The sequence below is a fragment of the Tamandua tetradactyla genome, chromosome 9 (genome assembly GCF_023851605.1).
Source record: "Tamandua tetradactyla isolate mTamTet1 chromosome 9, mTamTet1.pri, whole genome shotgun sequence".
Lineage (NCBI taxonomy): Eukaryota > Metazoa > Chordata > Mammalia > Pilosa > Myrmecophagidae > Tamandua > Tamandua tetradactyla.
The window spans coordinates 13649362-13663213 of record NC_135335.1 but is presented as its reverse complement, the minus strand read 5'-3'; positions in this window follow the sequence as shown (position 1 = coordinate 13663213).

Here is a 13852-nt window from a genome sequence, read left to right as displayed (position 1 = left end):
CTTTTTGTTCGTCCTGAGTCTCTAAAGCTGTGTGTCCTTGTTTCCCACCCTCCAGTCCGGCTGCTTCCTCTTGTCCCTGTCTCCAGAGGCAGGCTTCTGCCACGGGAGGGCACTACAGGGGAAGCAGTTGGGCTAGCGCAGTGCAGAGGCAGCCCACCATGGCAGCTGTCTGCAGAGCTCTCCCTGCAGCAGAGCCCAGGGCTTTGGGGAAGTGAAACTCCCCTTTGCAGCCCAGGGAAGCCGAACCAGGCAGGACCCCTGAGCTGAGTCCCTCAAAGCCCCCAGAATGAGGGGAGCTGCTTCAGAGTCAAACCTCCTCCTCATCAGATATCCTTTAAAATCTTTTCCTTTAGAATGTTTACCTGTCCACTGAAAGATAATTTAATGTCAGACAATATTGAAAAAATGAAATTCACAATCCCCCAGCTCTCACACCATTCTTCTAACTGTGTCTATTCTCATATAATCCATAGTCATGTTTTATAGAGTTTTCAAGACCACAGCCCTAGGCTTTATTTCCATGTAGCACTATTGCAAAACTTTTTCTGTATTTTTGCAATCCTCACAATTATTTTAATGGACATAATAATAAAACCTAAGAATAATATGAAAATGCCCAGCTATGTGATGATATTGTGAACCACTGACTGTATACTTTGGATAGATTGTATGGTGTGTGAATATATCTCGATAAAATTGCATTTATATATATATATATGTCGGAATGAATTAGTTGGAAGCCTTTCGCTCTAGGCCTGGAAGACATCTTTGTGATTGATTAGTGGTGGTCTCCCTGGAACAAAAGGCCATAATCCAATCAGAAAAGTCAGTCACTGAGGCTGGGAACATCTACAGGTGTTGCCCAGAAGAAGGAAAGCCAAAATTGGAAGCACATGGCTGGTAATCACAAGAGCTGCACACAGCAGGTAAATACGCATGTCCAGTGTTGCTGAGCCACTGCAGAGCCTTGTCCTGGGTCCTGGTTAAAGAGGCAAAGATAAGGGCAGAGAACCAACCTTTCCTTACATTATCTCATTAAATCCTCAAGCACTCCTCTAGAGAATTGGTGGTATGTCTATTTTAAGATGAGAAAGTGGGCTCAGTAATCAGATTAAGTAATCTGTCCACGATCATGTAGCTATTTAGTCAAAAAAGCCAGAATGTGATTTAGCCCTATCTGCTTCCAAAGCTCATGAACAGAAATTTCTATTAGAACACATTTCCTTTATTGCTGGAAATTTGGTTGAAATCTCTGCCTGGAAAAGTTACAGCAAAGAAACTCAACAATTCTAAGGCACAGCCTCTGTGTTTGTCAGGGTTCTCTAGAGGAACAGAACCAATAGGAGAGAGACGTAAATATGATAGAAAGGTTTCTCACATAACCGTGGGAATGGAAGAATCTGAAATCTGCAGGGCAGGCTGTGAAGCTGGTGGCTCCAATGGAGGGTCTGGACAAACTCCATAGGAGAGGCTCGCTGGCTGAAGAAGAAGCAGTGAAAGTCTCTTTTTTTCCTTAAAAGCCTGCAACTGATTGGATTATCTTATGGGGGGGGTGGGCTTTAGTTGATCACGGATGTAACCAGCCACAGATGCAATCAACTGACTGATGATTTAATACACCAGCTTCCGGTTTATCAGCCAGCCACGAAATATCCTTGCAGCAACGGTCAGACCCGTGCTTACCTGACCAGACAACTGGGCATCACCACTTGGCCAAATTGTCACCGGAACCCAACCATCACAGCCTTCTTGTTGGGTAGGGTGTCAGAAGCTGCCAGATGCTCCCTAAGGTGAGAAAATTTGAACTTGCCCACCCTGGGTAGCTTTCCTAAAGAAGGAAGCATCCAGGGCACCAGTTAAGAGCTTTGCTGCTTGCTTGTGGGATAAATGAATTGACCTGAGCCTCAGTTTCTTCCTCTCTAAAATGCTCCATGTCACCAACAGCAGAGATGAGTTTAGATGAGAGAAAGCATGTACATCCCTCACCTGGTCCCTAGCGCACAATAAACACTCAGTAAATGTTAAATGTCAGCATTTAGTCATCTAACGTGTCCCCTAACACACGTTTTCTGGCAGGCCACTGGTGCCACCACAGCTATGTAGGGCTGTGCCACCTACAGATAGAAAAGCCGAGCCTATTAAAATAACCACAAGGATGTCACACTGGCCAGCGAAGACTGGAGAGAAAGCAGACCCCGGCGAGGAGACCTTTGATGGAAAAATCTGTAGCACTCTCACCTAAGCAAGGAATGGAGGTACAAAGTGAGAGGCAGAAGCAGGGCAGATGAGAAGACGTCACCCTGGGAGCTTACCAAAGACTCTGGCCATTCTCTCAGGCCTCGTTTGATGTGCTGTGGAGAGAAGGGGAAACAGGCGGAGAGTTTATATATAGAAATGTATCTGGGCTGTAAGAGGTGCACGTGACTTGGGCAGTGGCTTACCCATCCGTCCTCAACATGTTACACAGCAAACCTTGGTCGCCAACTATGCAGTTTGGGCTTTTGTTCCCCCTGAGGTCTGATCCCTTCTTACCCGGATTTTGTCATCTTTAACATGATGTTCAACTGCTGCCACGTTCACCTGGGAATGGCGTGCTTCGAAGGGAAATGTTTTCTTCCCAGGCTGCTGGCTTGTCTCATCTTTGCAAGTGAAGGATCTTGCTAACTTCAGCTGCTCAGTGTCAGGCCAGGGCTGCTACGTAAACAGTTTTTCCCTTTATTAGGCATTACATAAAACTAGGCTGGCCACAGCACATCTTTTAAAAATTAGTAATCACATAGCAAGAGCCTGCAGCCCCGCAAGGACCCATGAAGAACAGAAACTGGGCTCATCCCTTTCAGTCTGACATGGACTCATCAGTGCCCGCTGGCCTCATAGAGCCCCTGCCCTGGCCTGATGAGCACCCGGTTGTGCCCTAACAGATCTTAAGGGGTCTTGGGAGTCCCATTACATGGGCTCCCATGGGACATGTCAAAGTGGGTCAGTAAAGGCTACTCTTTTCCCATTGTTTCTTCTCTTAGTCATTTTAAGTCTTTAAAACCTATAAGCTGGCGCATGGATGGTTCAGTGGTAGAATGCTTGCCTTCCATGCGGGAGACCGGGGTTCGATTCCCGCACCAGGCACCCCCCCAAAAAAACCTATAAGCCAATACCATGTGCCCATGCTCTCTTTGCCTTAAATGGAGTATATTTTTGGGGGGTCATTATAAAGGCACCTCTTAACTGGCTTTGAGCATTATCTAAAAGTCATCTGGTTTAGGCCTTTGGCTCCCGCTAGGGCAGCCTGGTACAAACCTGGTTCATATTTTTAAACATCACCAGGGAAAGAGATCCCACTTGCATAGTTGAGAGTCTCATATTTATCCTTCAGCCCATCTGCTGCTGTCAGGGCTAAATGAAGAGAGGAAGATTCACTGATAAGGAAGCTTAAATAACAAAGCAGGTTGGTTGGGCTTAGAGGAGCCAGTCTCTTTATTTTAATACATCCTTATAGTACCCGAGGATGGTAGACTCAGCTTCCTGCAGATGTCAAGTTGAAGACTGATTAGCTCCCAGTCAAGCCACCTAACGCCACCTCAGTTTTCCAGGGAGCCGTCTGGGAATGAAGATTAGAATTAGGATCAGGCAGGCCACGGTGGCTCAGCAGGCAGATTTCTCGCCTGCCATGCAAGAGACCCGGGTTTGATTCCCAGTGCCTGGCCACAAAAAATAATAATAATAATAATAATCAGGATCTTCGCCACTTAGGTGAAATGACACTGGAGGGACAGGTGGCTTAAGGTAGGTAGTACTTCTGTAGGGGATTGTAAAAAAGTTTAACTTATCCAAGACGCTGTCAGGCTCCAAGGGAGAAAAAGATCTGCCCCATAACCTGTAGCCACAAAAGAAGAGCGTAAATCCTTGGCTGCATTTCAGGTCTTGCTGGGATTCAGATTACTCCCACCAAAGAGGAGATATGTTCTCTCTAGAAAGAGTAAATGGATACATCACTCTACCTAACTATACATCACAGCACACATATTTAAAAAGCCAATTATGATGTTAATATGTACCTTTTGTTTCCCAGTGTATTTCGGGTTATTTAGTTAGTATTTAATGAAATGTTCACATTGGGCAATGCTCCGGGACACACATCCAGGGGATATAGAGTGGTGTAGTTAAGAATAGCTGCTTGAGGATCAGACATAACTTAGGCTCCCACATCTCCATCCAGCTGGGTAGTCTGGGGCATGGTTTTAACCTCCCATGCTTGTAGTTCTCATCTGGGAAAAGGAAAGAGAAGAAACCTAATCTCCCAGTGTGGGTGTGAAGATTAAATGACATCATTCATGTGAAGTGCTGACACAGTAGGCGGCCCCTTCATTAACACTTGATAGCTGGCATTTCCTGATTGCTTACCAAATTTCCAGCACTGCTAAGAAGCTCCATCATACCAGTTAATCCTCACAACACCACTACAGGATAGGTACCGTTTTTATTCCCTTTGTACAGAGAAGGAGAGTGAGGCTTGGCGAAGTTAAGTCATTTGCTTGAAGTCACAGATAGAAAGTGGTGGAATTTGAGTCTGCAGCCTGCCGTGGGCACCCAGCATCCATGCACTGAGGCCCAGATACAAAAGCCATCATCTTTACACTTCACTCTGCCCATGACTTGTCCTAGCCCCTGGAGGCTTGCTGGTGCAGAAACCTTTGCACGGATTTAGCTACCCTCTCTTGATTTCTGGGGTGGGGGGGGGGGGGACACCCTAGAGCTGCAACCCTCATGGAGATCACATCCCAGCCTTGGTAGAACTCCAGACTTAACCACCTCAGTCTCCCAAGCAGGATGAGTGCAACCCAGCTCTCCAGGTGATGGTTTGGAATTCAGAGACACTTCCTTTGGATTTGGGGACAGCTAGGGTTAAGGGCTCAGATTCTGCCCTACTTTATGGATTTTGTCCTCATCCTGAGCATAAAGATAAAGTTTAATGCTTTCTGGATCTCTCAGTCACTGGCTGTCCTTTCCCTCCAAGTTGGCTTGGCTCTGAGAGGGGGGTGTGCCTAGTCAGGAAGTACTTGTGAACTTGTCCCCATCACACCCATTGGTTCCAGCTCTTTAGCCAGTGCTGGTTCCTCATAGGGCCAGAGACCCTGATGCCAGAAAGATTACCAGGCAGGCCCCTCACTTCCCTGTTTCTCTTGGCTCTCACCCCTTTAACAGGGGTCATGCAGGATTGAGAGGGTTTTAATAAATGTTGCACTAGATACTGTGTTTCCAGCATAAGTAGAAATAGGAAGACTGCCTGGTCCAAACAGGAAAAGCAATGCTCAGAAATCTAATTTGAAAGATACATTATAACAAAAAGATACATTATAACGGCCTTCACCAGATGCTGGGGAATCAGAGGAGAATGCATCTCCTCTGTCCTTAAGGAATGCACCGTTTATTCTTTCACCCTTTGTTTCGTAGATTCCCAAGCATAAATCATCTACCCCCCAGCCTAGACCTAGTGCCAGACACAGGAGGCAGAGCAGTGGGTAAGTTACAAGCCATATCCCAGGGGGCCCCTCTCCAGGAGGAATAAGTGACTCTCCAGATGGGAAGTAAGGATTTATCCATGTGTGTCAGCCAATGATCCCCTGAGAGCAGGCAGTAGGATATCCAGTCCTGCTTGGTAATCCTGTCCCCACACCAGGCACACATATCTTTAACATCCTACGAATAATTTCCCTTGTTCTGCATCAATTTTATATATATTTTTTCTGCATGGGCAGGCACCGGCAATTGAACCCAGGTCCTCTGGCATGGCAGGTGAGCATTCTTGCCTGCTGAGCCACCGTGGCCCGCCCCCTGCATCAATTTTAAGATTGTATGATAGCTTCTTCCCCACTCCCTCTGCTGCTCATTTTTTTAAAAATTGAGATGAAATTCACAGGACATAGCAGTAACCATTTAAAAATGAACAGTTCAGTGGCATTTAGTAACTCAAATGGCATTTAGTAATTCATTGGCATAAAAGTAATTCATTTCTAGCTATCTAGTTCCTAAACATTTTCATTACCCCAAATAAAACCCGGTATTCCTTAAGCAGTTACTCTGCATTTCCTTGTCCCCCAACTCCTGGCACCACTAATCTGCTTTCTGTTGTTATGGATTTAACCTATTCTGAAGAGTTCACATAACTGGAATCATAGAGTATGTGGCCTTTGGTGCTTGGTGTGAATTCTTTCACTTACTACAATGTTTCCAACATACATCCACATTGTAACATGTTTCAGCGCTTCATTCCCTTTTTTAAAAAATGTAATTTTATTGAGATACAACAACATAGCATAGAAACCATCCAAAGTGTTTGATCACTGGTTCCCCGTATCATCAGATAGCTTTGCATGTAGCCGCATGTCAAAATTAGGACATTTTCACTACTCCAGAAAAGAAATACTAAAAGAATAAATAAATAAAACCCTAATCCTCCCATATTCCTTATCCCCCCATATTATTGACCCATGGGGTTCATATGATACGTTTGTTACTATTGATGAAAGAGTGTTAAAATATTACTGTTAATGAAAGCCCATAGTTTGCAACAGGGACATTTCCCCCCACATACCCTTCTATCATTAACTCCTTGTACTCATGTCGTACATCTATTCTAGTTCATGAAAGAACTTTTTAATATTTGTACAGTTAATCACAGATATTGCCCACTGTAATGGGGTTCTGGTGACAACTTGGCCAAGTGACGGTGCACCGTTGTATGGTCAAACAAGCACTGGCCTGACCGTTGCTGTGAGGATATTCCATGGCTGGTGGATAAACCAGAAGGCTGGTGTATTACATCATCAGTCAGTTGATTGCTTCTGTGGCTGATAACATCTGCAATCAACTAAGCCAAGGCATGTCTCCCACGAGATAGTCCAATCAGTTGAAGGCTTTTAAGGAAGAAGAGAGACTCTTGCACTGCTTCTTCAGCCAGAGAGCTTCTCCTCTGGAGTTCATCCAGACCCTTCATTGGAGCCACCAGCTTCACAGCCTGCCCTACGGATTTTGCACTCTTCCATTCCCATGGCTGTGTGAGACACCTTTATCAATCTATATTTACAGGTCTCTCCTGTTGGTTCTCTTTCTCTAGAGAAATCTAACACATATCCACCAAAAGATTGACTGTGTTACATATTCTGATGGTTTAACCTCCAACTTTCCTTCCAGTGACATACATGACTCTACACTACCCCTTTCCACCACATTCACACACCATTCAGCATTGCTAGCTACTCTACTTCATTCCTTTTTATGGTTGAGTTATATTCCATTGTATGGATATACCACATTTTGTTTACTCATTCATCTGTTGGCAGATATGTGGTAGATTCTTTTTTTTTTTCAATGTGGACATCTTTGAGGGTTCATTAGTCTGTCCCCCACAATCACTGTCCCTCCCCTGGACTCTTGAATTTTGTAGTACATTTTGCAAAAAGAAATTTCTTTTATTAGAGAAGTTGTAGATTTACAGAGCAGTCATGCAGAAACAAACCACGACTCCCACAAACACAGATGTCCCTATTATTAACATTTTGCGTTAGTGTGGTACTTCTGTTACAATTGATGGAACAATATTATCATAATTATACTATTAACTATAGTCTATCATTTACACTGGAGCTTTCTATGTTGTGCAATTCCATGGTACTCTAAAAATTTTTATTCTAGCAACGTATATACAACCTAAAATTTGCCCTTTCCACTATGCCCTTTCAAATATATAATTCAGTGGTGTTAAATTACGTTCACTATGTACTACTAGCACCACTATCCATTACCAAAACTTTTCTGTTACTCCAAACACAAACTCTACCAGTTAAGCAATAACTCCCCATTCCATTTTCTCCCCCTGTCCCTGGTAACTTGTATTCTTGTTTCTGAGCCTCTGAATTTGTTTATTCTAATTATTTCCTATCAGTGAGTGTGGTAGTTAGGTTCAGGTGTCAACTTGGCCAGGTGAAGGTGCCTAGTTCTGTTGTTGTGGACATGAGCCAATGGCATGTGAACCTCATCTGTTGCTGATAACATCTGCAGTCGGCTAGGAGGTGTGCCTGCTGCAATGAATGATGTTTGATTTAATTGGCTGGCACTTCAATGAGAGAGCGCAATGTAGCACAGCCCAAGCAGCTCAGCATACCTCATCTCAGCACTCGCAGCTCAGCCCAGGCCTTTGGAGATGCAGAAAGGAATCACCCCGGGGAAAGTTGTTGGAACCCAGAGGCCTGGAGAGAAGGCCAGCAGAGGTCACCCTGTGCCTTTCCGTGTAAGAAAGAACCTCAGTTGAAAGTTAGCTGCCTTTCCTCTGAAGGCTTACATGTTTTTAAAGAAATAAATCCCCTTTGATTAAAAGCCAATCCATCTCTTGGTGTGTTGCATTCCAGCAGCTAGCAAACTAGAACTGTGAGATCATACAACATCTGTCCTTTGGTATCTGGCTTTTTTTTTTTTCACACAACGTAATGACTCCAAGGTTCATATATGTTGTCCACGTATTAGAACTTCATTCCTTTTTACAACTGAATAATATTCCATTGCATATGTATACCACATTTTGCTTATCCTTTCATCAGCTCCAATCTGCTGCCGAAACCCTTAGGAGTTCCATTTCTGGTATATCACATCCCGGCAGCTTACAAACTAGAGCACATCCCTCTGATTGTCTTCCCAGACAGGACTGTTCCCTGCCTTCCAAGAGAAAAGTCCACTAGAGAGGCCCACCAGTCAGGGGACCCTATGCTTTCCCTGGGTTGTTTCGTGCAGGCTCACCACAAGCTTCCCTTCAGAGGACTGTGGTATTGACGGTGATAAATAAACCTCCAAGTTTTCATGACTTAATAAAGCAAGGTTTGTTCCTTCTTGGACCAAGCCCAATGTGAACAAGGCAACTCTTTGTATGGTGACCCAGGGATCCAGCCTCCTTACGTCCTTGAGCTCTACCATCTCAACGCGGGGTTCCCCAGTCGCCACCAGAGGGGATGAGAGAGGATGGAGAATTCACACCCATTCTCAAATGCCTCAACCCCAAAGTTGCATGGGGCATGAGAAGTGTCTTTCTCTGGGTGTCCAAGAAGGACAAGAGAATTGGATATGGCTGACTGCTAGAAGTCTCACCACAGTCTACCCTCTGGTCTCCAAATACTGCATTTGATTCACTCTTCCTCCTCCTTCCTACACAGCACCCATTTACCCCCTTTCCAAGAAAGAAAATCCCAACCGATGTGTAGCCACCACCTCCAGGCAAGAGTCCAGGGACTTAAGGGAGGTCCTGAGTTCTCTTTAGCAGGCCTAGAGGTGTCTCCTTGATCTAAAGATGCATGAATGTACAAGGCAAGTGATCTGCTCTCCCCATACACTCAATACTCAAACAGGGAGGAGGGGCAGGGTAGCCTGACCCACTAGGAAGAGGGAAGAATAGGAGGCACCAGCAGTCACTGGGAAGGTACTGGGAAGGCTTCTGCAGTGGCATGGGGAAAGAGCTCTGATTCAACTCTCTAGAAGGAGCTCGCTGCAACTTTGTCTACATGCAGCAGCTCTGCCTTCTTTACTGTCCCCCTCGGTCCCTTCTGATGTGTATGTAGTGGGCTCTGCCCTCCTTGAGGGTTGGGCTGATTTCTCAGCTCACTTCCTGCCCAGGGAAGTTTTAAGGCTCAAGAAGTCACAGGCTTTTGAAAGACCAGGCTCTTTGGCATTCCCGTTCCCTCAAAATTCCAGTGGGCCGCTCATCTCCCTGCTTCCAGTGAGTTCCATATGCCAGGATCACATCCAAACTTCCTTCCCAAGGTTCTCAAGTCTTCTTGTCTTTGCTCATGTGGCAGTAACAAAAGAAGCCCCAAATCTCAGGGGCTCAAAGCCACAAGATTCATCTCTCTATCCCCTCACAGACCAGTGCAAGCAAGGTGGCACTCCTTGGGCAGCTGACCCCCATGCAATGACTGAGTGGCCCAGGCGCCTTCTCTCTTTTGGTTCTGCCATCTCAGTGGATGCTCTTCACCCAGAGAGACTGAAGACACACCCCCCACTCTTAAGCACCTCATGGGAGCAATATTTGTCAATCCCTCGCATGGCAAGTTGGCCTGAACTGATGACGTGGCCCATATCTGGCAGCAGAAGAGACCAGAGAATGGGATGATGATCATAAACAGCTACTGGGTGCTTTCTATATGGTCAGGCTGTGTACTGAGCTCGGGAACATCGCCTTACTGAGTTCTCAGCTCACTCTACGAACTTGGGTCATCTGTGACCCTGTTTTACAGTGAAGGAGACGGGCTGAGAGAGGTTGAGTGAGTTCTCCCAGGCTACCTACCTAATAAAGGGCTTGAGATTTGAACCCAGACCTCGGTACTCTCAGGACCCACCCTCTTTACCTCTCTACTGGACCTACTTGCTGATCCCGCGGCCAAGAATATCTCCATATCCCATTCGAGCACCGGGATTGGATTCTTATATTGCACTCCGTCTCGTTTCATCGTTCCCAGGAGTCATGAATTTTTCATCCTTTGGTGAGATCAACCAGTGCATGCAGAGGAGACAGTAAAGAGCAGAACAGGCAGAAACAGAGAGTCCACCAGCACACTCAATGGAGTTCTTCCAGGAAACACCCTCAGAGGGGGCAGGGAATGAGCTACAAAAACCGACACCGGGTGGCGAGCCCAACAAGGGAAGCATTGCCTTTCAGGAAAGAGAAAAAAGGGAGGCTGGACCAGTAGACTGGGGCTATTTTAGCTCCCAGCAGTGACATGGAGCAGTGAACAGAGTTGGAAAAGCATTTTCTAAAGGTGGGCGTTTTAAGACCCCAGTCCTGGGCAGCTCTCCCGCCTGGCTAAGGCAGTGGTCCTTTGGAGGGCACCGAGTCACAGTAGAGGGAAACTGGGAACGGGTGACAGGTGGACAGTGGAAGCTGCAGCCCTGGCCAGCTTCTATTCCACTCCCTGGGTCCAGTCTTCATACCCACAGTCCCCCCATGGCCTCCTGGACAAACACATGCCCAGCACCTTTCTTATCTCGCCTCATTTAGCTCTCCCAATAGGGAGCAGCTGCCATCCTCATGTCACAGGCAAGGAGAGGGAGGCGAAGGAGCTAAGGTCCGAATGCAGGACCTTGCGGGGTCCCCAAGCCAAGCTCTTCACAGCTACGTCACTCAGACCCAAGACCCTCTGAGTCCACTTTCCCTGGCTCGGTTTCCAGAACATTCTCAGAGTAGCTGAGCCCAGCGGGTGGAGCACCTTCCTCTGTCCAGGACTAAACCGAGAAGTGGTTGCAAGAACTCAGACCACCCAGTGACCTCCAGATCCCCATCCAACCCTGGTTCCTGATGTTCCCCCAAATGAGCCCTGGTCCCCTTTAGTCCATGTCCCACCAGGAAGGGGCAATTGGAGCAGCCCAGTTTGCAGTGATCACACAGTAGGGCACCTGAACTGGTGGAGGCTTGTCAAGCTCGGCACAGAAGAATCCAGAATGGTTCAGAAATGGTTTTCCCATCGGTAGAATGAGGGGTTTGGTAAGCTCTATTTGCAGAACATTGGGGTCCTGGGAGAAACTGTCAGTGCAGGGTTAGCAGACCCCAGAGGGCTAGCTCAGGGCAAACTGCCCTCTGCCTCCCCTGCTGTAAGGCAGCAAGGAAAGACCTTGCAACAGGGTGGACTGGAATCCTGCTGGCTCAGAGAAGGGGAGGGGGACATGGAGCCCACCATCATTTGGATATCGGAGCCAAATATCCACTTGAAGAAAGAGTTCTGAGGCCAAATAAACAACCCAACCCAAACTCAAAACAAACGAACTGGCTAAACCTCCAGTTCTGACCTAACCCCTTCATTTCACAGGCAATGGGTCCAGAGAGGGGTGGTTACTTAACGAAGGTCACACAGCACTGTTCATGCTGGAGTTGGACTTGAAGCCCATGCTGTAGAAGAGGCTCAGGAAGGAGCCAGAGTTGTGTCCTCGGTTTACTCAGCACTCATGCCCCTGCTTTTTCCTCCCAGGCCTTCCCTGGGCACAGCCTCTGATCTAATCCCCTGCTCCCAGCCCCTGCTCCAGCACCCCCTTGCCCTTTGTGCCTGCCCCAGCCTCAACATATGAGTACAATTAAGACCCATCTGCACCACCACCCCTGCTTCCTGGTCATGAGTGCCCAGTTCCCTCACCTGCACCTTAGAGACCTGCTTCCAGCTTCATAATCATTTTGGCTGATTTGGATGATTTCGAATCTTTTATGTTTGTGTGGATTCTTGCCCAGCAGTGCCCGACACAGGCCAAGGAGCTGGGGTGCAAGGGAGAGCACAGGAGGAATGACTTTTTTTTTTAAAAAAAGTGTTTTTCTAAACTGTCATTGAAGGTCAGATTTTGAAAATAACTTGGAAAACCTTAAGCTCAACCCAAGAAGCAGTGACGAAGTGGCCGCCATCATGACCTTTGCAGCCAGCCTGCCTGCTGTCTAATCCCAGCTCCCCTCCTACCAGCTGGGTGGCCAGTTACTCAGCCTCTCTGGTGCCTCAATTCCTTCATCTGTAAAATCGAGATGTTGTTACTACACACCATATAGGAATATGGCAAGGCTGAAATTTGCTAACAGTGTGAAACCCTGAGAAACCAGGGCCTGGTGCCTTATAAACCCTGAGTGAGAGTTTGCTATCCTATCCAGCTCCTACTTGGTTGCCTCCTAGGATGGAGAACTCACTCTCCCAAAGCAGCCCGTTCCCCTGTTAGATGGTTTGGTGTGTTAAGAAGCTTTTCCTTGGGCGGGCCACAGTGGCTCAGCAGGCAAGACTGCTTGCCTGCCATGCCAGAGGACCCGGGTTCGATTCCCGGTGCCTGCCCATGTTAAAAAAAAGAAAAAAAGCTTTTCCTTGCATTCAGCTGAGACCTGCTTATGTGTCTCTGTCTGATAAGAATTTGGGCTCTGTTCTCTGACACCAGCCAGGAAGACAAGTGTCAACCAAAGCAAAACGACAAACGCTTTGGTTTCGTGCTTTCTCATCTGCCCGACTTAATCCTCTGTTCGGGACCGAAGCCCACGCAGCCCAGACCACTGAATCTGTCTCAGTTCAGGACTCAGTCGAATGGTTGTGCCCTTTGGCCTCAGAGACTGCATCAGGCGCAGCCAGGATTGGTCATTGGGGCTGCTAAGGAGCTCCATGGGCTTCAACCTTCCAGGCTTCAGAGGGGAGGTAGCCGGCCGGCGCCAGTGGCTCCATGCCCCCTGACCTTCTTAAAAGAAGGAAACAAGAGCAAATCTCATTGCTCAGAACTGGGCAGGCTTAGAAAGGGAGGCCTGAGCAGTCTCTCCCTTTGGAAAATCACTGAGCTTGACCATGTGGTGATAAAAGTTCACTGCTACAGTCCCAGCACTTGCACTTGAATTTGCAAATGGGGTCCATTGAGAAGGCCTGGGGTGGAGCCCAAGTTTGGATCCTGGCTCCACCCCTTACTGCCTGTGACGTCTCAGGCAGTTCCTGCATATGTAACATGGGACGCATCTGAAACGCTTAGTTCAGCCTCTAACAGAAGGAAATGTTTAATAAATGGGAAGGAAGTGGGGTGCGGTGGGCCCAGAATCTCCAACCTGGAATCAAATCTGGAAAGATCGTTTAGTCCATTCTTTCATTTTGCAGATAGAAAACGGAGGTCAGAGACAAGAGATCCAAAATTCCCACAGCAATTCGGTTACAGCTGGGACCAGCACCCAGGTGAGCCGGCCCCTAGGCGCCCAGCCTCCCTCCCCCACTTCTGCTATAGAGAGCAGGGGTTGGAGGGTTGGGGGTTGAGGCAGGCGCCAGGGCTTGTGGCTGGGGTCACCTCCTGCCTTATTAGGGCAGCACCTGTGGCTTGTCCTGCA